This window comes from Euwallacea fornicatus, chromosome 7 (genome assembly GCF_040115645.1).
Source record: "Euwallacea fornicatus isolate EFF26 chromosome 7, ASM4011564v1, whole genome shotgun sequence".
Classification (NCBI taxonomy): Eukaryota; Metazoa; Arthropoda; class Insecta; order Coleoptera; family Curculionidae; genus Euwallacea; species Euwallacea fornicatus.
The window spans coordinates 2,126,773-2,154,556 of record NC_089547.1 but is presented as its reverse complement, the minus strand read 5'-3'; the positions used below and the strand labels follow the sequence as shown (position 1 = coordinate 2,154,556).

Sequence of the window (27,784 nt, the reverse complement as noted above, 5' to 3'; positions counted from 1 at the left end):
TTTATTAGTTTCACATCTTTCGTGTGAGTTATTTCAATATTGGCTAGGCTTTTACCCCTGAGTTTACCAAGCTAATTGAAAATGCGTTTTCCTCTTCTGACAGTTGTGTTTTATATGTGTTATTTAATATAATTAAAGCGAAATAAATTCTATTGATATGAAAAGTTGATATGCAAATAAAGGAGACAACGAGAAAGAGCATCATGCAACTAATACTTCAAAACTGAAAGAGGATTTCCGCTAATGGATTCAAGAATTTAGTAATGAATATAATGCATCTAACGTTCACTTCGCAGCCCTACTGAAGGATTAAAACATCATTTGAATATACCCTAAAGTGACTTTGGTTGAGAAAAGGATAATCTGACATCCAAAAATTTCTATTAAAGCCTGCTTAGTAGGATTTTAGGATAGAATCAACCAGACGAAATTTACCATAATAATAATAATAATCTATTTTCTTGCAAATAAGCTGTCAGTTTCCATACTGAAAGCGACGCGTTTATTGCACAAACACTGAGAAAGTTTCTCCTCATTTTCTCTTGATTTTATTATGTATAAACATCTACTATAAAAGCAGAAAAGGCCCATGTGTCAGCCCAAAACTTTCATATTAAAACCCGTTTTTCCAGCAAATGTTATTGTTAACTTTACTCAAAACTTACTGAATAAAGCTGTTTAATTGTGTACCATCCAGGAGATATTGATTATGAACTGCTCTAGTTCAATTATAACTATGGCGGATTTGAAAAATTGGCTCGAAATTTTTTCTAATAATTTTGTCACTATCAAAAGAGTTTTTAATTTTCCGGGTACATGGTGCGAGAGTATTAAATTCAAAATTGATGTCAAATACCGATAGAGAAACATTCATGTTTTACGTGTCACGACCCAATTTAGCTTTTGTCTCGAAAAATTGTTGAGTAAATTAAGATTTTATTTTAATATTTTCATTCGAGTTATTTGGTGCTTGATTAGAGCAATATTTTACATTAAGAAAAATGTTCAATTTGGAAGAACTATTAATAAAGCGATATTAAATTTTTAGTGTTTACAGTAATGTATGGTTCAGCTTTTTAAAATGGATTTGGTACTGCACAGGCAAAATTCTATGGATGAAATATATGATTTTTTTAAAACGGTAATCCAGGATAAAAACTCGATGTATCTGGAAAAAAAACATGTGTCAAATTTTATTCGATATTGCTTTTTAAAAAATTTCCCGCAAAAGCTCGTAAAGCTTCGAAATTTGTATATCTCTGTGGTTAGGGTCGGAATAAATGTTTGAAAATGAATATTTTTTTTAAGTGGGATTTAGCTCCAACTTTCCCAAAATGGGTATCCCAAAGCTCTAAATGTGTTTGGAAGGACGTATGTTTTTTTATTCGTTATAAACGAGAAAAATGAATTTAACACAAAGGTGTTTATGAAATATTGGCAAAACGAATTATTAATTTCTCTGTGTGGAAGGAATACAATCATGTTGTTTTTTGTTAGAAAAGAATAAAATGAAATGAGTTCAATTTCCTGCACGCTCGTGTAAAAGTTCAATTCAATTGTGCTCGTCCTCTACAAAGTTTCAAATCGCTTGTTTAACTTCTCCAACACGAGAAACTCCTTAACTTTACTTGTGTCACACTAAAAGAATCCCCACTTTCAATGCACTTTTCCCTACTCCTTATAGCTGAAATAACTCGATCGTTTTTTTCTTTGGAAACTAGGATATATTGTGAATACTATCTACAATTTATCAACAGTAAGTAAGAATTACAATAAAGAATAATAGAATCCGTTATGGGTCAAATTTGATGTAGGTAGCCATTAGGGCTCTTTAAAGTTCTTATTATAATTAAAAATGTTTCTTAGGGTAATTTACGTATTCAATTAACAACAATGGTTTTATTGAATGTAATTCTTGTCGCCTTATTTCTTTTTCTGAATTTACCAATTATCCATTACCTTTAGCTATCATTTACATATTTGCTATCGCTTAAATCATTAGAGGTAGAAGTTCGTTTAAATACAACAAACATTAGTTAGAGTGGGTAGATTGAACCAAATTTTCACGATTTAGATTTTTAACACTTTTTGGATAATTCTACGTCCTAAAGTATAATTTTTTTTGTTTCTTGGCATTTTAGTACCTTTTTTTAATTTTTTTTTTTTTTAATGAAAATTAAAATCAAGTTTCATCTCAGTTAAAAACCTGATTAATGTACAACGATGAAATAATAAAGTAAGGCAAATTTCGGGCATCTCCTTCACCTACTTACATATTTGTCAATTTTAAAGATTCTTGAAATGAATGTGCAGCAGCAAAACCAATATAGAACACCACACAAATCAAGTTCGTAAACCATCTGCGCTAGCAGGCATCAAACCAGCATCGTTTTAGTCTACTTATCTTTAGCGATAAAAGAAAAATATGAAACACTCGCAGCAAATAAGACTGCAGCACATGAACTGTAAGCGAAATTATTGCTTTTATAGATTTTTGAAATATTTTCCTGACAGTTGCATTGGATACATTTGATGTACTGCAGTTGACTACGAACGTGAGCTACATTTATACATTCGGACATATTTATTTCTGACACAGGAGTCGTAAGTCAAAATTAATAAATTGAAAATAATTGCATAATCCATAGATGTTTGACTCATATTATTTTGTATCAACAATGAAACAATTTCATAATTTCTAATTTGGAAAAAGTAATATTGGAAACATTATTGCTTAATCGATCGGTGTAGGACACGCAATTTTATTTTGAACAACGTTGAATTTACTCATTGAACTTGAGTGATCTAAATTTTGAATGAATATCTGCCCTTTTCGATAGTCAAAATAACGAGTAATATTTCGGCATTGAATGCCAAATTTCATGACCAATTGCCAACGACCCTCTCGCAATTTGCATAAGCTCCAGTTTAATTGCGTTTTGAATTTCTCCCCGCTTCCTAGTAATTGTCTACGTTTCGGTTTATACAGATATTTCGCTTTTGTTGACAATTAGGATGGCGCTTTCGTGAAGCCAAAGAGTTTTAACTGTTCCGAATTAATTAAGATTAATTACGTTTACTTTAATTGGCTGTTGCTGAGATTTCCGCCACGAGAATCGCGCTTTTTAGCTCACGAGGTCGAATTGAAGATATCATGGTAAATAAAACTGACATATCTTAAAGTAAGCATAGTCAAATATTCATCGTATGAACCTGCAAATTGTATGCAATTCACATGCTTTTGGTATCCATGAAACTTATCTGCATAGAACAACTGCCGCCAAGTGAGCATATAACCGCGTAGCGTATTTAATCCTCCTGGAGCGGACCCAAAAGGAAAATTGTCTGGAGCAATCAGAATTTGTAAACTCGTTTAAACTTTTCAAATAATCAAATAGGACTTAATATATAATGGCTCCTACACATTTACTTGATAGTGCTTTATGCTGATTGAGATTAAATGCAGTCAAATATATAAAAGCTAAATTTTTCATTAAAGAGATAATCATCTACTCAGCGCGTGTCAGTCAATTAATTTTTCATAGAGCTGTCCTTTCAAATGGGGGTTTAGCTTTGGATCAGTTTGAAAAACAATTCATCTGCTAGTTAGTTGCTATCTGACAACTCTCGTCTTCTAACTGGACATTGTATAAACGACACTTACAATTTCTTTGAACAATGCTAATGTTTTTAAACCTAGTTAAAACTTTATAAGTATTCTGACGTTGAAATTAGTAGTTGATCTCAATGAAAATTCTAAAAATATTGGATATCCACATTAACTATTTACACTAGTCTTTCGTATATTATGAAAGCTTAAATAAATTTCGATTAAACCTGTGAATTTTAAAGTGGAATCAGAAATATAAGGCTCGTATCCACGAGGATTTGAAATCAAAATAAAAAAACGGCAAAAAACGTTAGATATTCATATATTATTCTGGAAAATGCGTGAAAACTGCAAAAGCCAGCTACGACACTGCCTTTCATTAATTATTAAAGTTCACACAGTTTGCCCACAAACTGTCAATTTTAAATCGATGCTACAAATATGAGGATTGCACCATGAGAAGTTGATTGTTTGAATTGTTGATTATCTTCTTGTTTAATTTTGCAAAATTAGTACAATCATTCATGGGCATTCTCCTGCACTCTGTTTTGACAATTTTACGAAGGTAATACTGCAAGCGTCAGGGTGGTACTCAGGATTGTTTTGGGAAAGAGACGAAAAAATGTTGAGTTTCGTCATTTAACAGGATTTTAATTTTAGTGCGATAGTATTAGAACCCTTATAGAAATAATTAAGATGATTTCACAACACCACGTTTTTCATTTATTTCATATGCCTTATTACACTCGAGAGTGTTGCCAGTTTTGTTTTAAAGCTTGGAATCTTACCACACGATACACCAGGAGAGGGATCAGTGTGGCAACAGCTCGCCTCGCTTTTGTTCAGTTTGGCGTTGGGCACTTGTCCTTGTTGCCAGATGTGATATAAATTTGGGATTAGCCAGCAATATTAGAAAAAGAACAATCACAGAAGAATCCATAAAGATTTTATACCCGAGTGTCATAAGCGACTTATTACTTTCCAGATCGTATGGCAACATAAATGACGCCGACAATAAATCAATGTTTAATGCCAACCAACTTGAAATGAAAAATTTGTTCTGATTTCTCAACGTTTACGTCTGTTTGATTTATGAACGAGCGACTGTCTCAAGGTGATATATCATTTGCCTTGGGAAATCCAAGGTGCGAAATGCAGTCAGTCGACGTTATGCGACAGGCATAGTTTTGGTGCATTACGTGACTTCGTTTATTCAAAACTATTTGCTACTGCGGTTTCAACTATTAAGATTTTTAAAGATTCTTAAAGATTATTCTTTGTCCTTTAATAGAATCAGGTTACACGCAGCAGCAATGCGCCTTTTCCATTTGTCGATTTTTTTTTAATTTGTCTCATTTTTTTGTTGTTCGAGACGATTGACGTGTGTGACAAATAGCCCTGGTAAATTAAATGTTTTTGTTCCATCAAAGTAGAAATTCACCAAATCGACTCGGCTAATTAAAAACGTGGATTAGAAACGCGATTCTTCCACTTTATTTAATTTAGCTCAGGCAGCATAATACATGAATGTAAGGTACATTTTCCTCTCTGTAAGTAATTAAAAAATATTTTTAGCCCAGACGTCTTTATATCGATTTAAGGTTTCTCAAACTGTTTGCTCCTCATTAAAAATCGTTTATTGCGTCTTCCATTTAATTACCAGGCCCGTTTTAATTAGGGAACGTCGGGGTGAAAAGAGTAATAAAGTCCAAAACAACCAGGAGCGATCCAGAAGGGTGGTAGGACGAATTTAAAGGAGTTTCAGAATAGAAGGAAATGCCAAATGAACGTATTTCGTTAAGATAAAATTAATAATTTTGGTTTGATTTGATAATGTAGAAAATCAAATCTATGTCTTAAACTTGAACAGAACTGGATCAGTTAGCTTGCGACATTGATGTTTCTCCACAAAAGACAGTTTTTATTCATCAGACATAAAAGTTTGATCACCTCTAGGATTTTGTTATTGATGAGTCATGCGCGAATTGATAGTTTTCGGATATCCATTCGATTTCGGGTTACAAATTCGTGAGAAGACATGTACGGCATATAACTAGAAGAAAAAATGAGGAAATTGCCAACGAGGCATCTCGGAAAAATCCTCCTATATAGGGTGTCCGAATTAAGAAGGTATACAGCAGTTTTTAAAGAAAATCATATTTAATATTACTTTCCTACAAAAAAATTCATGCGTTTTAAAAACTATACGTTCACGTTGGAAATTTTCTTGGTCATCATCTTTCCATCAGGGAGTGATTAAAATGAATCCAGTTTCCGGCATTTAAATGTGAGAAAACCAACTTTTAAGCTCATTTTACTTTTTCCCAATTTAGCCTCGAAAAGTGATAGAATATCCGAAGTGCACAGTAAACTATGAGGATATCTTATAATAAGCTCCTGATACGATTTTGTAACATATCTTTATATTTCTTGCTACAACCAAAGTTGTTGCAAACTTCCTGTTTCCTTTTCCTTGAACGTTCCTTTTCCATTGAAGATGGCAGTAATAATGGCGTTCTTTTGTCTCTCAATAAAATATGAGGGTTTCTATCTCTGCTGGCGTCCTCTCTTGTGAATCAATATTCTAATTCCCCATTCTATCTTCTTTTTGTGGAAAAACTTTTCAGGTGATATTTTTTTCGTATCCTATTGGAATTCTATACAAATACTCACACGGTCTGTAATTACAAATAATTGTCATAATTGAAATTGTAATTATACAAATAATTCATCCCGAATTTGTCGTGTTCCATTAAACGAATTTTAAACATCGAATTTCCAATTAAACACCTAGTTCACATCGAGCAAGTGCTCGGACAGTTTATTGTTTTCCATTCAAATTCGCAGAAAATCCCCATTGCACTGGAAAACCTGGCACGTTCAGTTTTCCATCCGTCAGGAGCTTCAAGTGAAAAAGCCAACAGCTGTAACAGATGGTTTCAACAAATTAGACACTTTTTACATTTCACCAGAGGAAATTCTCCATTCCGGTTAATTAAAAATGTCAACCGACGGTTTAGGACCGTAATTGGCTCGTTTTGGCCGTCTAGAATGAAGTTAAGAAACGCGAGTCGTACATCGTGAAATTATGAACAACTTCGATTCGAAAGTTGTTTTAGAGCTCTCGCGATTTTAACGAGCTACTGCACACCACTCAGGGCACTCCATGAAAATTAAAAAAGTTCCCCAAAGGGGGTTGTAAAAAGTTTGTGTGTGCGCTCGGCTAACAGTTTGTTGTGTTAGTTTTCCCTAGCGAACACACAGCGCTAGCTGGGCTTAAAATATTACGGCTTCTCTTATGAAATATTCAGAAATGTTAGTTTGAAATGACGTAATTAACGTTGATTAGTAGATACAAAATAGAAAGGTTTCTGCGACTACAAAAGCAAGTTCTGATTTAAAAAATCAAAATCTGGGTCAATCTATCATAAAGAAGAGCTCGATATAAAGATTATTGATGTTTCTCAAAAAACAATTTCTTCAGAAGTGGGAAACAAGGCATTGTCAACAAAAAATACCGTACATAATGACCTGCGCGTCTGATCCAGAATTCCCGACGGCGAAACCTTAATACCAGATACAAAAACATATTTTGCTTCGGGTTTTCAAGAATGATAATGCCAAGTTGCCTGCCCCTAGAGTAAACACCGACTATCTGAGATATTTTTTCTTTGCTTCGAAATCTTGTATCACGTTTCGGATTGTCTTGCATGATTTTGTCAGAAAAAGCGTCATTTAAATTTGTAACATGAGGATTATCACTGACGTTCCCGAATCCAACGTTCAACTCATTTAAACATTCGAATAGTAATATAGAAAATATGATGGATATGTGCTTTGAGACTTATTTATTTTCCGATTTGGTTCAGTTCTTTTTCATTTTCAAAAATCACTTATAGGTGAATTAAAAATCATTACACATTTTAGATATGAGGAATTTAGTAGAGTTTCGTTTATTTGGGTTTTTCAGCTTTTTGCTAGACGTATCACATTGAAGTGTATTGCTGAATTCAAAATTTCCATCTCAAGCGAAGTTTCCTTAAACTTATTAATTTTTTATAGGGACACTGCCCTAATATTACTTTGGTTGTTACTTAAATATATTTTGGGATATTGAGTTACATTTTTATTGAGTACCAGATTTAAATTATTTACTCGTAAAAAAAGATGACAACCTGTCCGCCTAATCCGAAAATGCTAGATGATTTAATAAAATTGTTAGTCGTGCAAGCTGTTTTCAATAAAATTATTATTCCTTGGCATTAAATGCTGCTCCAGTGAAATGACTTTAACTGAGGGCATATATAATTCATTCGTCTTTTATTACAATTACCGTACCGGCTGCCACAGAAAATATAACTAAAAGAACACTCCAAAATTGAAGTTGAATATGAAAGTCACTTGATTCTAGAAAATGATATTTATGAAGGTGGGAATCTTGAGAACCTACAAGAGTGTAACAATAATAAAAGACCAGATATGACACTGACCTATAGCATCTATAATTTCTTCAAATCCTCCAAAAATTGTTTCGGTTTTGTCCAAAAAGAGTTTTCGGTTTTAAACAAAATAGGAACTCCAAACAGACCGAAACGAAAGAGGAAATGAAAAATAGATCTGAGGTGACATTATCCCATACGAACGATCCGAAATTTGCTGGTTAAAAGATCTCTACTAATTGAAAGAAAGAAAACTTTTAAAAAATTAGTTTTCGATGTTGAATTCTCAACGAGATGAGGGTAAGAAAAATCGAGGGCCAGATATTTCGTATCACTTTAAAAACGGAGAAATTCTAGTATCTCATTTCGTCACAGTAAAAAGACAATAAACTTGATTTCTCTGCTTGTTGAAATTCTGGTCATTTATGCAAAATTATTAATTATTCCTCCATTTAAAAATCCTGTTATCATTTACGCCTCAGCATGATGACAAGCTGTTTGAAGGGGAGACATGCTAAGTTTCAACTTAATACTAAGAAAGTATATTGATCAAGATTAGGAAGGGTCCGGGCATTACAACTAAAACCTTGAGAAGGGTATTATGTTTTGGTTGACGGGTAAATAGGATCAGGGGCTAATGTTGTTATTAAAGGATACATACACAGCTTATTGTTTATGTAGATTTAGGGCCGCTAACAGAGCTACACCAGGAAGAAATCGATAATAATGAACTTAATAACTTTGCACGAAGCACTTCGCTTCAATCGTGAAAATTTCTGCATCTATTCCTTAGAACTTAAACTGAATAATTTGAGTTACAAATTTGTGTGTTTCTGAGATAAAAGCGCAACTTTTCAAAGGAAACAAACTCCTTTGAAACGTTTTATCGCATGTTTTAGTTCTCGCCGCTCATTAGCAAGTTCCTCCCCTTCTGTAATGGTTAGTTTCGGGGCTGGAAATGAACGGAGACTCTATGGAAACTTGGAGAAACTTTATTTCGCAGACACTCTCAACTAATAAAACACGATAAAAATTCATTTTCATGACTCCTCTGATAATCCCCGACCCTGATTTCATTGTGGCGTCATAATGAATACGGGCATGTGGCTTCACACATGTGACTAGTACCCCCTGGAGTGCAAATTTACCGTAATTTAAAGCGGTTTGTTGCCGAACCGGCCCCCTGCGGTCAACGCGATATTTTAGCCTGCGGGACGCACTAACAGCAAAGGGGTTCGTATTTTTTTTAAAGGTTTTTTTCCATGCAATGTGGCCGACCAAGCACGCAAATCATTTCCTTGAAATGTGGCTTTAAATAGGGAAGTCACCAGGAAATGAGTTTTCATAGCGGGACTGTGATTTGAGAAACTATTAATTTTGCTAACACTCAACGTTACAGCTAGGCAATATACAGGGACTTTTCGCATACAAATTATCAATACAATACTGTGAAATCTGCCCCGACCACTAACACAATAAAACAAAATCGAATTTGTCAAATTCACAATCACCCAGTTGCAGTTGGGCAGGCAAAAAGATAATTCCGGTATTATCATCGCCGGTTTACTGCGATAATTGGCAAGAATTATGTTCCAATAGCGACAGATGATCATTAACCGTATAAATTTATTGTAGTACGGATCCATTGTTTCATATATCTGGGTGGCAGCTTATGGTGCTATGGGCCTATAGGCTATCGCTGACTTGCATTGATTTATGCTAATTATAAGTTATTTGTTACTATCGGTGTCTATGTTAAGCTAAGGCTGATTGGGTAAGGGGAAAGCGTAATGTAGAAAATTGGAAGAAAACCGCGAATAGATTTAATTGTGTTTTATACAAATCATATAAATATGAGCCAGATAGAACAAAAAAATACGTAGAAAAAATATTCGTTAAGTGATCTTATAGTGGTCTCAATAATTACTATCTGCAATGGTAGCATCCCGACCATCCGTATTTTTTCTGACACTCTTGTGAAATAAACAAGCTTATCATGAACTTAGATTTTATTTACAGCCATCCAGGATTATACTTTCCTAAAAACCTTGAAAACATTTAAGAAAAGTTTAGGTGTATGAAAGTTCAAAAGATCAAGATACTGGATTCTCTTTGAAATATATGGAATGGCTCATAAATATTTAATGCACTAAAGTCAGCTATTTTTAAATAGTACCTTTATAATGACACTTTTTACAAAACAGTGTTTTTGGATCATGTGAAATGTTGGTTCTGGTGAATATCCTATATATAATATGCCCTAGGATAGATGCGACAAGCCGACAAATAGACCAAAAATGTTTGAATGACATTTGGGGGTTGAGTCCCACTTATTGTAAAACTATGGTATGCAAAAAAATTTTTGATTTAGTTTTCTTATAAACAAATTTGTAAAAATCGTCACCAACAAGGTATGTTCATTTTTCAAGATGCGAATAAATTCGACTAAAAAAATTGTTTAGAACGTAATCTTACACCTCCGTAACAAATTTGAGGAAAATATATGTATTTTTCGAAAAAATTTTTTTTTGCTTTGGAGAAAATTATATTTCTTAAAATGGACCAATTCAGCGACCGCCGAGATCCCTAGACTTTTCGATATTATAGTTCTTATTGTGGGGGGTCGACTCAAACAATTGGTTTATGCTGAACCACTTCCTCATAATGCAGCAACATTGCAGTGAAGAACTTTAAATGCTGTGACGTTTTTAATGTTGGAACGTGTGCAAAACAGTTTTAAGGAAATTCAGACGAAATATCGAAAGATATGCTGTTAGGGGTGGTGGTTACATAGACTAAATAACGATTACAATATTCTACGACAATTGCTAATCAGATTGTTTATAAAACTTATGTGTTAAATTTCATATTTATTATTTGTTATAATGGTTACGCGGTATTTGTTGTATAATTCAAAGTTAAATGTTTTTTTCGAAAAATTCTTTCATATCTTTGAAATTTGGCAGGGAGACGTAAGATTGCAGTGTCAACCACTATTTAGTCGAATTTTTCGAATGTTAAAAAATAAAGACACTAGTGACGATTTTCCAAACCGGTTTCTAAAACACCCTGTATGACACAGAATCAAATCATTTTTTTGTAAATAATAGTTTTTCAACAAGCAGGACTCAATTCCCAAACGTCACTCAAAAATTTTAAAATTTTGGCTCCATTTGTCCTCTTGCTGCATCCATCCTGGAACACACTGTATGTAAGGAAGTTCTTTAACATAAATTTTCTACATCATTGCATCGGTTGGGGGGCAGTGAACATTTGCGGCCACTAATAATTCCCGATGTATATCCATTATTTTTTTTAGGTCATTCATATGCAAATCCATACTTAACAGGTGAGAGGAATTCACGTTTCTATCTTTAACTTTTCCCCTAAAGACATTTTACAACTTAGTACCATCGTTATCAGATGCATAAATCATTCCCCGTCGTCGAATTTTCACGTTTCAATTTCCGGTCCATCAACGACACAACCTTCACGCATCGAACAAAAACAATCCGACTCGCGTAGCCTGTAAATGACAGATATTTCGACGTCGAACAGACAAATCGAGAAGAATTTGGCATTCTAAAGAAGAATAATGAGCCCTTTCCTCGTCACAAAGGGGGACAAATATGAAATCCCCCGAGGAGGCTTTTGAAAATATATCGAGCGCACCACATTAAACACGCCGTGTTTGGACAATAGACACTTCCCATTGTGTATCGAGTGTTTTATATGGATACACGCAGTAAGAAACAGTTGGATGCACTTTATTTCGCAATTATTCGGATGCCCTTTTAATGGAGGGTGGGGGTGCACTGCATTAGCCCGAGTGGTCGGATAAGGGCGGCAAGTGACAGCCCGGATTAGGCGGCTCTCGCTTTTTCCCTTCAATCTATTGACCAACTGGCTCTTATGAATTATTCAAAGCCTCGGATTTGAATTCGACTAACGACCCTTTGCTTTATTGTAGTTTGTTCTACTACACAAAATTTTTTCCTGTTTCTGTTTTTGAGGAAATTCAATCTTCTTTAGTCAACGTCAAAGACAACCAAGACGAGAGTTTGTTTTACAAATTATTATTCAGACTGTTCTTGACAGGATATTGCATCTTCCAAACAAAAAGATCCCTCGGCGAGCAACTTTTAAGAAACATCGCCTTTATGGCATTTGCAGCCTTTATTACCACTTCATCCTTAAACCGGATTCCCTTGGAGCGGATATTTTTATTCTCATATTGATTTTTATGGGTTCCTCTGGGAACAGATTGCTCTACGAATTATGCGTCTCTGGAAAGTACTTTGGATTGTCTGCAATTCGCTCTTTAGAGAATTGCTGTCGTTTGCTTGGAAATGCTCTAGGAAAATGCGACTATTTGGGGCCAAACAAAATTAAATTTGTGCGACAAGTACTCATCAAAGATAGAAAAAATACTTAATTTAAATTAACTTAGCAAAAAAGTCACCTTTGGAGTGAAGCTTCAAAGAGCAGAAGCCCTTTAATCAGTTGTTAATGAAGTTTCCTAACTTTGTTAATTTATTGTCAACAAAGTTGCATAAATAAGATAATTGGGCTTATGCAAAGAATTCGTGAAATTTCTGTTTGGACAGGAACGCTAAAATATCAATTTTGTTTCAGTTTCTTCCTGTTATCAGGTACTTCAAAGGCTGTCACTCAGCGTCACAACCTGAACGTTGTCTTCCTATTTAAAACTCGTATGATTTCATTCTGAGTTTATCTTTTCATAAAAGTCAGTTATAAAACCTTTTAAATTGTTAAAAACAACATATATTATTGTTTCATTTTATAATCTTAAAACAAAATAACTTCGAGTTGTGTTCGCAATAAAAATAAAAATTGGCAAAAAAACGAAAGTTATTACTCTCAGTGAATACTGTCGACATTTCGAAAGCTAGATTCAGTTATTCAACTAAACAAAAACTTGGCTGTTTTGAACTCTTTATCTGGCAATGGGGGCGTATAAGAAAATAATTAAAAATAATTAAAAAGACTGAAAATACACTATTTATTTGATCAAAATGACGTGCTATAGACTGTTTTGTATTATAGCATTTTATTTCGAAATTTCTTTGGTGCGGCATCCGGGTCTAAAACTCAACTGCCTTAGCTATCCAGATCCCAATCCATCTTCCAGTTTAAAGTCTAAAGGTGAAGTAAACTGAAATAAACCCTTCACTCGGAAAACGGATTACACTACTTCCTCTATTACGAGGTGGTTTCGTTTGCGTGCAATTGGTGGCTCTTGACGGAAACGGATCGTGAAACTCCAGCCCTTATCTCGGTCGAAAATTGCATTTTACCTTATCTTCATTGGGCCTGGACAACTGAATCATTGGAAAAAGTACTTAAAGGCATTTAAATAAGACACCATAAAAATTTATTTTGAATGTAAGTAAATAAGAGAAGAACACTATAAAGAGGAGTTTTATCTGTGCAAAATTTATTCAAGCCCTTAAAAACAAAGTTAGAGGACACAAAGAGGAGTTCCTAGAATTGGACAAAGTCTCGCAACTTATTTTAAACGATTTATCTCATTCCGCTCTCTTTTTCATTGTTTTTGCAGTTCACTAACGAGTTGCCTTGAATTAGGTGTTGGCAGGGTGAAAAAGAAACGAGGCGAGGACACGGATGCGGAAGACGAGATGAAGAGAAAAAGTTCGGGATGTGGCGAGGAAATCTGATAGTTGAAATGCCACAAAAATATCGATGCTCAATATCTCAGAAATTTAGCCCTTTAGTAGAAGAATTTTGATGAAAATTTATTGTATGAAGTTTGTTTAAAACGCCGATATTCCTTCTAGTTGGCTGAAATTTAGGAGTTTTCTTTTCAAACCACTTCGAGAAAACTGATGACACAGTTCGATGCTTGAAAAGATTTTCTCTATTGGTTAAGTAAACTGCGACATAAGTGCAAATAAACCGATAAATTAACGCTAATTTACTGTCACCCCGGCCACTTAGAGGGGCAAATAATAATGATGGATAATCCGGGTACGAACCCGGAGACTAGAAAACTTTTTGAACTTTCACCGAGACTTTTAACATTCATTTACTTTAGTTGCGAAGAACCGAGTTCATTAATTATTAACAGGGTTTAAACTTCTCTTGATCTTTGAGCTGTTGGCCCGCGAAGTTAAATTGCCTCGTAGATGGTCTATCCTGCTCAAATGTTCCATTTAGCTGGAAAGATACGGGCCAAGTTTCTCGAATTTTTTCATCTGGAAGTTCTCTTTGTTTAATTCTTGTTTAGAGTGCTGTCGTCGGAAACAAAAAGCCACAAAATGTCAGAACTGTAGTTGATGCAGACACATGGATATTCCATTAGAGAATTACAGCTTTAGCGGAAGTTTGATATCAAAAAAATTAGGAAGTGACAATAGAGACTGGTTTCAAACATTTTGGGCCGCGCAAAAATGTAATTGTGTGATGAGAATTATGCCAGGTAACTGATCATGCAGTTGGAGAAAGATGTTCAGAGGGCCTGTAAGAATAATAACTGTCTGTCCAATTTAAAATGATAATGCAAGTGTTTGTTCTCACTTCTAGAATACGAGAAGACGGTTCTGGAGTAAATGCTGTCCCAAAGTCTCTTCTTGAATCTTCTTATTGCATTTGAAAAACTGATATTAAGCGCGCACAGAGCCTTCTAGGGTTATTTATTAGATTAGATTAGATAGACAATTTGACTTGTAAAAACTTGAATGTAAACTTGTAATTTTTATGCTGAGAGTTAAATATTTAACGTTTGAAAAAGAACCACGTTTATATATTTTTTCAAGTAAAACCTAAGAAATTTCACTTAAGAACTAGATATTGAGTAAGAACTTTGACACTTTTCTGCCAATACTGAAACTTAAAAATTTTACGAGGGAAAAAAGTTATAAATTTTGTGTTTTCAAATTCGAAAACCATGAATTTGCCGCTAAGGTCAATCTCATCCAGTTCGTCCCTGTCTAATTCCGAGCCATTTCCATAAAGCCCTTAATCCAATAACGTATCTACGTATCCCATCCTGAATTCCAGGTCCTTATTATAAATTTGAGGAACGTGGGATAGTATTTGTGTTCCGGACCGTCATCAGCAAAAAGGTTGAGATCCTTCTGGAATGGTGAATTAGGATTCCTCGATATTTACAAAGGGATTTTTCACTGATTTCTAGACTCTCGAAACTAAAATATTTGAATATCAAGGTAGCTAGAGCCAAGTTCCTTATCAGATGAGTCAAGTTGTTCCCAAGTTTGAAAAAAGGTATAGTTTGATTTAAAGTGTAATAAAATCGTTGATTCAGTCGTAAAATAAAACGTTTGCCTGGGAAATCAGCAGAAATGGGGCGTGAATTAACCTTTCAATCGGCCATTACTTAGAAAAGGGTCTGGCTCTAAAGGCAAATGTTAGTTGCGAATTGGTTCTATTAGGTTCGTCATTATTTTTTATTCTTATGTTATGTTTCATGCACTGCGAATACTCACCCGACGTGGCACTTTAAAGTTTCATTAACATCATACCTGAAACAAAAAAAAAACCTTAAATTTCCGTTATTCCTGCCAGGGAAGATGTCGAATAGAGAACCTATTAAACCCACGTTCCTTTATCTGCACTTTTTCGATAGAAAAACGCAAACGATGTTTTCAAAAAACTGAGAACACGAAGAATAATCAATCACACCTCCGGACAAGGCCATAAAGAGACAGAATGCTAGTGCCTCTTAAACAGGCGATTAATTTTGTATTGAATTTCGTTGGAAAATCGTCTTCTCAGCGCTCTCAGCTATCTCCTTTAATGGATTCATTACGGGATTAATCAAAGTTTAAGGGCTCCGGGTACACAGGCGATCAGTAGCGCACTGACACAACTTTAAATCACCCCGACAGATGTTGCAAGGATTACTCAATTAAGGAAAGAGGTCTCGAGTTTATCATATAAATTGAGTCGTCGAATAAGAAGTTCGATCCGGACACGAAAAATTTATATAATTTGAGTAATTTAGTTCCGATAGGTTTGGGGTTGATGAGCTCAGACCAGCAGAAACTGAATTTGTGATGCTTTTGGTGGGCCAATTTGATGAAACGATCAATCTTCCTTATAGAATTTCAACTTGGTAGGCTATATATCCTGTATAATCCAATATACAGATACCAGAATAAACTTTTCACCGAAGCTTAAAATTACATAACTTCAAAGATATAACATGATATATTATAACACAAATAATATTCCTTTCACCTGAGTCAATAGAGGTGTCTGCGACACACAAGCTGCAACAGACTGCATGTCGCATCTACTTGCGTTAGCGCAACATTATAGAAATTAGTTTAGTACCTTCTAACTCCAATTACTACCCTTCTTTATCATGCAATAATCCATATTACCATAGTCCCCTTAGACCATCAAAACAAATTAGATAATGGGCTCTCTACGAGTACTCTAGTAGCTTTTATAAATTTACAAGCTTATAAGCTTCTAAACAGGCATTAAGAAAATGAAACCACGTGCCCTCATTAGCTTTACCCCGACGTTTATAATTCTGTTTACCATTATTAACACTTTGCCCATTACTTACCGTTAAAAGCTAATTTCGATAACAACTTTGTCGAAGCGTTCGTTTCCATCCCCCAAAGGACGCAGCTCTAAAGGGGGCTTTTAGAATTTCCCTACAGACCTCTCAATGTCCTTCAACCAGTTTCCTCATTTCTTCCTTACCATTAAAATTTCAATTGATAGCACCTCCCCAGTCTATTGTAATGGTTTTTCCCTTTTAATTAAATGCCAACTTCGGCACTTTTTTATGAATTGGATGCTTGCTCTGATAAGAGAAAAAGTCGATCAAGCCTTTAACACAATTGAGGAGAATACGAAAATTCTTTGGTTTAAAAAAACTTAATAAAGTCTTCTTGTCTACTTCGAGGTCAAAAAAGGAATGAATGTTATAAGACCCTAGAATGAAGTTATGTCGTTACCTGGAAATAAATACCCAGATCCAGAAAGTAGTAAAGTTCTGATACTCGAGATCGTAAAAATTCTCATTATCTCTCGCTATCGCAGTTTTATTTCTCATGCAGCATCTTAAAAAGGCCATTTTCATAAATCCATAATTTAAACTAAGCCCCTCTAGGGTCCTTGTAGACTCTAAAGGCCAAATTTAACAGAATTTAATTTCCTCCCCTGTAACTTAGGAGCTTTATTACATCTAATCCTTAATTTACGGATCATTTTTTACGGCTCTATACAATATAGAGACTTCAGCCAATATTTTCTCTCATAAAAGCAAAGATATGAAGGTGATGGACGTGTATCCGACCACGGAAGCAGTCCTTGAAATCTTTAAACCATCTGAAACAAGCGTTTGGCTAAAGATAAGACGCGAAACGAGACTTATAGATCCATTCCACAGGTTTATAACCGACATATTTCACCAGCTTCCACGGAAAACACCATTAAATTTCGCATTTATGGGGCGGTTTTAAGGGTCCCATGAATTTTTAGCATCCACTAAATGCTGCAAGGAAAAATAATAGCTCTTAACTCCCATGTTGGGTAAACTGTATTGGGTGATTGGGTGGCAATATCGGGGATAATAGGAATTTGCCTGAACGGATGATATTAGTCCATCAAATATGGGAATATCGGGTGAAATTACACGAAATTCCTCTGCAAATAACATTTGGCTTGTCTCAGAATGTTGGGTAATTTGGTACATATTAGTTTAGTTCTATAAAAGAATTCTTCGTGTGATTAGTATGAAAATGTAGGAGGAATTCTATAGTTTGCAACCTCCACTGTGTTCGAATTAACACCAGAATTTACTGGTTATGGAAATAAAGCTTTGCCAATGGATTACCAGGAATATCGAAGCGAATCCTGCTTTGTAATTACGTTGGCTGACGTTACGAATACGTCTATCTCCAGTGCGAAATTTGCAATGATTTGCCATTTAATTTGAAATGTTTATTGACGGTTTGAGAGTCTGCAACACGCATCCATTACGTGGAATCAGGTCATAGAAATGTGTTGGAACTAGTAAAGAATGAAAATTCTGTAAAGTTCTGTAAATGTTGTCTTTGTCATCAAATTTGATGGAATCGACGAGAATATGTACCGGAACGAAACGAGCAAAAATATAGATAAACACAGCATAGTTTTCGAGTTTATCTACTAAGGTCTAGTACTTTTCCTTAGTTTTAAACGCGAGCTGGAGTTGAACCTTCAGATTTTCCAAATGTTTCATTGTTTATCTGTCAAAATATCCAGTTTAAGTGCATGTGGAATTTAAGATGATGATTATGATAACCTTTTTATGAAAAGTTATATAGTAATAACATATAATAATATGTTAGGAAAGAAATACTGAACACAAATATCAGTAGGTATACGACATAAGACGTATTAATTTCGACGAAAAAACAAACTAGTTTAAACTGTACAATTCAATATCAGCCAAAGCATTAAACAATGCGGGTAAAACTGACTGGCCTATTTCGAGAAAACTCCGCACAGAAAGATATCTCTCTGTCCCTCTCATATCATATAACGCGAGATTCGAAGGGGAAGGTTTAATTGACAAGGTCAATTGTACTTAGTTCCAGAGATAATAGAGACGGAAAGCTAAATCACCGAATAGGTTCACTTTTGGCAATTAATATTATCCTTGTTCCGCGTATCGTTGTTTCTGTATATTCATCTGCGTTGAACAGTTGGAGCCTACCGCCTCGATAGCGCTCCTATCGAAATGCGGATGTTTCATTTTAATATCATGCCATCTTTGTCTGGCAATCGCATTGATTGGTCGTCGGCTCGGCCAACCTAACAATTGACGTTTGTCATTGTCGCCTTCGCAATTTTGATTTTGAGCGCGTGAAGTGTCCATTTATATATTTTTTGTGTACAATGCCGCGAACTTCGCACGTTATTCGCGGATTCTCCGTTGACGATGTGGAAAATATGGGACTTATGGAACAGAAGGTATTTTGAATCTATAATTTACAACACAACCAACTTATTTGGAAGAACAAGAAATCACAGAGACTTACAATTAACCATCAACAGAAACTGACCAGAATGTTGGTGAAGTGCCTTTTCTTCCTCTTGAGGAACAATCAGTAAATAATAGCTTCTCTCACAATTAAAATTTTGTTAATTGCGAACGAAAGTTTCTGATTGCGCATGCTCAATGATCCGGTATTGCAAAATAATCTAATATTTTATGTTGTTGTTTCAACCTTCGTCTCTTTCTATCCTTCCGAAACTATTCCCTTCTCCTCACTCTCGAATTTATAAATGTGCTTACACAATATTGTAATTTGACGTATTTAAGAAAGAAAGGATTTCAATATAATATAATATCATTTTTTTTTATAAAAAAAATATGCAATGAATTAACCGATAATTGCGTTTTAGCCGAAATACATTTATATGAGTTAGCTTTCAGCACTAGTACTTAAAAGCTTCGCAATATTTGTAAACTCTGGGTCGAATTGTCATGTTGACGTGTACTTCATTAACCGAGCTCTTCATTATTTAACAGTGAAATAAATTACTTCGTAACTTGTTCCTGAGTGTTCCGTTCCAAGATCCATTAGAGAACAATAAACATCTCTGTATACATATAGCTGGTGCCCTTAATAGTTCGAGTTTTTTGAATATATCCTTACAGCTATGCTTCACCTACATTCCATTGATTACTCTCATGGCTCGTTTCTCTAGTAAGAACATTTTACAAAAATTCGTGCTTTAACCTTAAAGAATTATTCCTACTAAAAACGTTCAAAGTTTGCATGATAAATCACCCGTTCCGTTTGATTATTAACACAGTTGCTGAGTAATCGAGAACTCTAGGAAACTTATTAATTTTCAAAATCACATTATCAATATATATATTTTTATTCATATTCATATATTAATAATAGCCAAAATTTCAGTAAGTTATTTATGCAAAAGTTTTTTAATTACAGCTCCAGATTTATGTTGTTTGTTGCTTCTCATAAGCAAGCTGACCGAGTAGACTTATGGGTCGATAATTTTCGACCTTAAATTGATCACTTTCTTACATACTGGAATAATTAATGCTTTATTATATGCCCATCTTGTATGTTTGCGCATCTATTGAAAGTACGAGCTCAATAAGCTAGTTTTCTAGCGAGATGCAAGCAAAAATCTATTGGAGAAAAATGGAGTTTCCTAAATCAATTTTATTGCCATTTTAATCGGAAAATTTATATCTCGTTAGCAGAGGGATCTAAAATAATAATTTGGTGCTTAAATTGGGCGCCCATGAGAGTTTGCCTGTAAATATTTACAGGTCTATCATACAGTGAACGTTGCAGCTCAATCGGCTAATTATCAGGGAAGATGAAAAATTGATGAGAGGAAGAATTTGAGCTTTTATAATGTTGTGTGTCTTTTATACAGGTGCTTTTTGTTTGTTTACTTAGACAACATTATATACTTTCAATTTCATGTTACGTGCTCGATTTTTCGTCTAATCTCAATGAAGTCTTAAAGAAATTCCGTTGTGTTTTCTGAATTTCTATCTTAAAAGTCCTTTTTGTTCTGGACGCATTCTAAATTACTTAATAAAATAATGGTCTCTAAAGTTTTACTTTGCAAAAACCAAATATGAACTATACAGAAGCAAACAAAACGATATAATTTAGACATCCCCTATATGGAATTCAAGGGCATGCGTTATATGTAGTTAAGTACATTTAATATTTATAAGGTTATCTGCTCCTAAGCGCTTAATCTAGAAACTTCGTTAATGTTTTTTTAACTTAATTAGCCCTTGATGGTTTTGTAAAAAAGTTTCTGGACGAAAAGAACAAAAACTCTATTAAATATTCACAACATTGTTTACGAGCGGTTTATTTGTTTAGCTGTTTGTCATTTTTGAGCACTACATGGCTTCGGCCATTTAATACAGCAGATAAAGAAAGCCATAACTTTGAAAACCAGCAATATCCGAAGGCCATTTTCGAGCACCGAATGTTAGACTTAAATTAATGGGAAAATAAACAAAAAATAATGGCCCGGGGCGGTCCGGGCAAAGCACTTGCGCAGCCAGAACGATATAAATCAGTCCATTAAACCGCGATATTTACTGTACGATAACTTTTTGTGAAAACTGAAGTTAAAACTGAAACTCTGCATTGTTCTCCGCAAAGTTGCCACTTATTCCCCCGACTCAATAAGAAATTAATACACCCATTAGGGGCAAACAAACAAGATCAAGAGCCATACAAATTATTCCCAACTAACCCAAACAACGTTACCAACAAGCCACTTAAAGACAAAACATTCTCTCGTGCATTCAATTACATAATTCTGTAACGGCTACAGTGCTCGGAAACATATATTTCCGGGCACAATAAGAACTTCCAAACTGGCAGATATGCGGTTGGTTAGATAAGATCGGTTTAAAGGGTGGTTTTTATTGGCTAATTGGCTAAGTTGGCTAAATGTACTTATCGAGGAGCATGCCTCAAAATTACCACCTGTATTGTACTAACGGTCTGGCCGGGAGCATTTGCTCTAAGCAACGATCCCAAAATTGCTTGCTAAAACTTGGATAATCTTAGATAAACTCCGGCAAGCTCCAAATTTATATTAAGGGATAAGTCAGGTATTAGAGGGTTGGAGGAAGGTAGCAAGCTACCTGAATAAAGGGGTATTAATTGGCAATATATCTTTGGTTTAGTGTTAGTTGCTGCAAGGTACTGGGATGAGTTTAATGAGTTTAATGAATGTTGGGTATTAATTATTGTAACTATATTTTCTTTGAATCGCAGCCGAGTCAATAATTACTGTCCATCTTATTTACATAAGTCGAGCTTGAACATTCTGTAATTAATTTTTATTTTTTCAGAAACACTGATGACGAAAACTGGCGAGCTTGAATTCCTGGTAAGTGTTACAACTTTCTTAAAAGTTTTTTTCTATAGAAAATTTGGAGCAAATGCTTAGCAGCGCCATAAAAATTATGAACATTGAATTACGAGAAGATATCTTTGTGTATGTGTGAATACGTCCCGTAACGGAACACGAGCCGTAAAGCTTTATGTTGGTGGTTTTGATTTAGAATCTGGATGAAAATAAAATACTACCCAGTATTTAAACAATGGACGTTTCTCCGTGTGTTACAGCATCACTACTCAGTACACTAAATATAATGAAACTATTAACAAACACCAGGAAATAGAAAAGACGATTAAAATGAAATCGGAACTAACATAAACTTGACAGCTTATAATTATATTTCTTTTTCATACTATTTATCGTCCATATGTACTTCTTTATGGAAATACTTCCTAAAAATATTTTAAAATCAAAATAAATATAATATTAGCACTGTATATAGTGTCTATCTATAAGGTATTAATTATTCACATACTTTGTGAAAATTCAACGACCATTAAAGTCAAAGTAAAAGGTAAGTTTATCGCTATTATCGTACGTGCTGTAATATACCGATGAAAAACGATAGTGTTAAATTCTAACTTGGTATTTTATATTGATTTAATTCCCAATTCGAAACCATCAACAGATATCTTTATGGTTGTTAAGAATAATTATATTCCTTCATTATTTCACTTAATTTATTTTTTTATATGTTTATACAACAATGTGAGACGACACCGGAAAAAAGATTTTTCAGGTGTTACATGCTTCATGAAAAATGTTCATTTTGTTTTACGGTTGTTCAATCAACAGAAATTTCCTAAAGTTTGAGTATACTTGACAGATCATCGAGCAATTGAAAAATACCTACAGTTTGAAAAAATTATGTACGAACTCCATAAAGGTTATTATTATAACGGAGAACATGAAGCAGTCTATATGGTTCTTAAGACTTATGGTCGTTCTGCATATTCATATTATACACGTTACTATAGATGTGTATAAAACATTATGATAACATACCTTGAACAAAGAATTGCAGCAGTTTTAGACTTCACTATGGTTTTACATTCTGATATTCGTTTGTTCAGTATTATAAACAATCACTTAGGATCAATTTCTGATATGGTACATATAATATTGAATAAAATTCGTTAACATCAACAATGCAGTTTGGGTTAGAGAAAATACATAATAGCCCAATATAGATCGTTGACATGGATTGGTGATGGAATGGTTAAGATCTCTCCACATCACAGTCAGTTTGAAGTAAAATTTTGTCCTTCAGATATGTACGAATGTAGAAAATGTTTATCATGTTCCTTAGATGTCAAAACGTTTTTTATTGGGTACCAACACTAACCAAAACATACCTACCCTAATTTTCAGGGTGTCTGTCTTTTAAATATGTGACTAATATGTCTTGATATTGTTAAAAATTAAAATCTTTAATTAGCAAGCAATAGAAAAATCTAGTCTTTAGTATTATAAAAAAATTTTTAAAAATCTGTAAATATTCCATACTCTGACAACATGACGATACTCTTTGGGTAATGTGGATATGATCGACTTATTTGACAAACCTATAACTATGACCAGAACGATAGGACGATGAAAATTGTTCATGGAGATTTGCCATGCTGCCACTTCTCTAGTTTCAGTCAAATTAGCCTATTTTCGCCTAATGAAGATGGTAGTGTCATTTTGTCTACGTTTCTTTAGAACGCTCCAATGTATATAAAACACCACATTATAGGTTCTTTGACAATTAAATTGATTATAGTACTAATCCGGAATCCAATTTATCCAACTGAGTGAATTACGCCACTAAGCCAATGCAATCGAAGAATTGTAAGTGGAAACCTCTTTGTTCCTCCGGCTACCGGACATTTAAACCGTCACTCTAATCACACTGTCCCGTTTGAAATTATCTCCCTAGAAACTAGTTAGAAGTCCATCTAATAGTTTATCGAACTCCGACCTCAGCCATCAATCTTTGGTCTCGCAAAACCCTTTAAAATGGCTGGAAAACGACCCGCCGTAATTGAGATAATTTCGGAAACTAGTAGTATATCTATCTTAGTTTAAATCCGTAGTGTCTAATTTCAAATCAAAGCCACAATCCCAACATAAAGAGCAACAGAATTTGGAATTAGTGATTGGGTTTGCTGCCGTCCTCCTTTCTTCCAAGAACTTCGTTTCAAGTAAATTAAGTGGATATTAAACCTAATAAATCCAGGATGACAAAGAACATATTAACTTTTATTGCTGGTTGGAGGCGAATTAAATTCTTTTAAAATTTCCAGTTAAGGTGGTTCGAGGAGCCAGGAGACGCTTAGTCTGAATTTTATTATTCCGGAAATGGGCTTGAAAATGGTCTATATGAGCTTCTAAATTGGGTGCAAAGTGGCGGAAAGAGACGGGCGTCCCAATTTTACTTAGGAGGGCAAACCCACTAAGGAGAAGCATGTCCCACATATTAGAAAAATGTTACTTTCTGCTATCAACATCACGTAAGCAACTTACAAAGAAGCTTTCATAGAAAATTTCAGTCCATTTCTAACACTTTTTTTCTAGTCGTAAATTCAGTCTGATCCACCAAGCACTTTTAATTGGTCGCCTGTTGAGCTTCCTCTCACTATCACCTTTCATAAAAAAAAGGATAATTAAAGAAATTATACACTCCGTATATTAGGGAAAAGTACCAAAGGAATTAACTCGACTTTACATAAATTTGGCTAACTTATTTTACCCCCGACGAAAATGGGGGATTATTAGCGAAGTGTGTTTCCATGTCCATGAAGAGTAATGAGATTTATACGTTTCTAGTTTCCCCGAAGAGACGTCAAATACATGTGTGTTGAGATCTCAGTGGTAGAAGGGTGAAGATACTACTAAAAATCATTATAGTAATATTTGAATGTTAGGTTGCACACTGTGAAATTTTTAGAAAATAAAAAGAAAACTGAAAAGAATTTCCCCCGGGGGAAATTAAAGAAATTTTTCCGCACCTAACGTTATTTACAGACGTAATAATCCCTTATAAACATCTGGTCTTCGTTTTTTAAACCGGCCACGTCCGCTTTAATTAAAAGTGGTAATTTAATAGAAAGCAGCGCAAATACGTCGCTTGCAGAAGTTTAGCGATCGTGCAAATCGCAAACAAATCCAGACAATTTAAAGGATAATGTCAGAAAATGTCGAAAGGAAAATGCCGCATCCGTTTTAGAAAACTTGCCAGAAGAAATGAAAAAGAAGTGGATTTGTGAGATTGTGTTATGATTATGCAAGTATTTACGGATAAATCTGGAGGGATTTGGACTATTTTTTTGTATGATTTTCATGAAAAATTCACCCTTCATATGATATAATCAATTCCGTACTCTTTAATATTCATATCTTTATTATGCATTCGAGAATGCATTCACAACTCCACGGAATTGCACACTGAACCTTGCACGTTTTTCAATCTCTTGTATTGCCTCCTAAACTATCTTTTTCAACTCTCCAAATCGAAGATTCATGAAAGATTTAATATTAATGAATTGTTTTCTCGAGATTTCCAGGAAACCCTTAGAGAACCCAATACTAATTTAGACAATTACTTCTTTCTTTTATACAAAGCGATGAGGGACGGGAATTTTATAATATTTCTTAATAGCTTTTCTCGCATCGAAACCAGCGCCTTGCCTGAAATTTATAATTACCAAATTTAAATTTTTTACTAAATAACCAAATATAATCAATCTTGACCTACTTCCAAAAGTTCAAAGCCTAGATTACGTTGCCAGATATCCCAAATTAGTTATTTAACTTTGAATATGTATTGACCAACTTCCTGAACTAAGTTTATAGCTAAGTTCGCTTGATATAAAGGAAAATTGACATGTGTAGTAAATAGTTGAACTGTCACCCAGGACTTGAAGTTTCTATTTGAAGCAGAACTGTTCTAAGTTAGCTTAGAGCTTCTTAGGTTAATTTACAATTTTAGAGAAACAGTTCCATACAAAAATCTGGGGTGAACTAGGGTGTAAGTGAAAAAGTGACGTAATATTAAGGAAAAGGGAAAAAATCTTGCCGAGCGGATGGTGCAGGGAAATTGGTTCATTTATTTCCCAAGATTGAAATCCGTTGTAACCTACTGCTACTGCTTTAAATGCTATTTTTCAATGTCGAGCTTTACTGGCTTTCACTTAGTTGCAGGTCATAGTCTACGCAATTTTGTTTAATTCATCATATACCATGAAATATTGGCTACCCCCCTCATAAATAATAGCAAAAAAATACAAAGACATACGGTTGGAGGGATAGCCCGATGGAGGCAAGTGCCTATACATATATATATATATTAATATTAAATTTGATATCTTCGAATAAATTATTGCTACCTAGATCCTTGAAATATATTTGTAGATAAATAATCACCTTTTAACACAACAAAAACAGCCGATGTAGGATCATGTATATAAAATGAAACAGATAAAATAAAATATACGTTTTGTCCATTCTGCTTGGTAATCGATTTTATTATGCCACTGAATTGTATTTTTAGAATTTTTATATACATGTGAAGAAGGCCGTAATGTGGGTTGGAACGTTAAAATTGTATGAACTTTAAAGCTGTCTTATCACTCCCAAACTCGACATCATGTCACTTATAAAATTTTAAAAGCAATATATTTTTAGCTATTGAAATTGTGAAAAGGTATTTCAGTTACTTAAGTAGATTTGAAATATTGATTGATTGCAAAGTACCTTCATCCTGTCTGATCTCAGGAAGAAAAAGGCGCCCTTTTTCAATATCGCCCCGTTTAACTTCGGAGAAATACCCGATACTCTGACGTTAATGTTCGAGTTTCAGCAACTCCATCCCTACAACTTTCCATTTTACATAAATAAATGATGCTCGCTTTTTATTTACGACACGGCTCTCCGTAAAAATATACAAAATAACGACATTGATGGGACTCGAATTGAATTTTTGATGGGTACTTGTGTTTTTCGAGCTTCGTAAAACATGCAAAGCTAAGTTTGTTGATGCCTATCGTAGCTATCTACGTAATATTCGACAGTCGAACAAATAATACAAACGACAATCTGTTAGTTCTCGCTCCGGGGTCGCGTGCCGGAACATGTGCTCGATGAATAAGCATTTCCGGGTTGGAGCCACCCCTCCGGGGTGACTCGAATAATTGCACCCCAGGAACAATGCGAGAAACTGGATGTAATCCGTTTATGGCACGGATAGTTGTTTAGGACCGCATGCGGTTTTAGGAGCGTTAAATTTTCGGATTGTATTTGTACGAGTGTGTATGTGTGTATGGGCCTTAATTTTACGCCACTCCTCCGGTGCATTGTAAATTATACCGTGCTCTATCTGCCTCTTGGAAGAGGGCGTTTAAAAACCGATCAAGCGGGAGGAATAATAAAATCATGTCCCCAACAACAGAGAATCTAATTTCAAGCAAGGAAAACAGGTCCCTCGACAACATAAATAAGGGACATTTCTAACCTCGAAGCCTCGATAGGTGGGAAGAAAAAACTCTTTAAAAATTGCGACTTTTACGTTTCGAGGTCTCAAGTGACCGATCCCCTTTGTAGAACGTTGTCGTAGATTTATATCCTTTTTTTAAATGCAAATAGAACGGCCCCGGATGATCTTTATCTTTATGAAGAGCGTATATTTTCGAAGCAATTAGTAGAAAAAGCGAGGCTTAATCAGAGGCGGAGAGAGAGTAATTAATTAAAGGTCGTAGTGGACAAGGCGAGTGCTTTATTCAGATGTGGGGCGCAATTGGTTTTAAGTCGGAATTTGTATACGATCCCC

General features: G+C 34.6%; 1 protein-coding gene and 1 long non-coding RNA gene across 2 annotated transcripts in view; one reads left to right on the top strand and one right to left on the bottom strand.

The window, feature by feature from the left end:
- Nucleotides 1–27,784, bottom strand: part of LOC136340308 (protein amalgam-like) — a 74,825-nt gene that overhangs the window by 24,163 nt on the left and 22,878 nt on the right. The gene's annotated exons all lie outside the window — the stretch shown is intronic.
- LOC136340318 (uncharacterized) overlaps nucleotides 18,909–27,784 on the top strand; it is a 105,658-nt gene continuing 96,782 nt past the window's right edge. Inside the window, exons 1-2 of the long non-coding RNA XR_010732284.1 lie at nucleotides 18,909–19,026; nucleotides 21,926–21,963. This is a non-coding gene — a long non-coding RNA (uncharacterized lncRNA). The remainder of the gene's footprint in view (nucleotides 19,027–21,925; nucleotides 21,964–27,784) is intronic.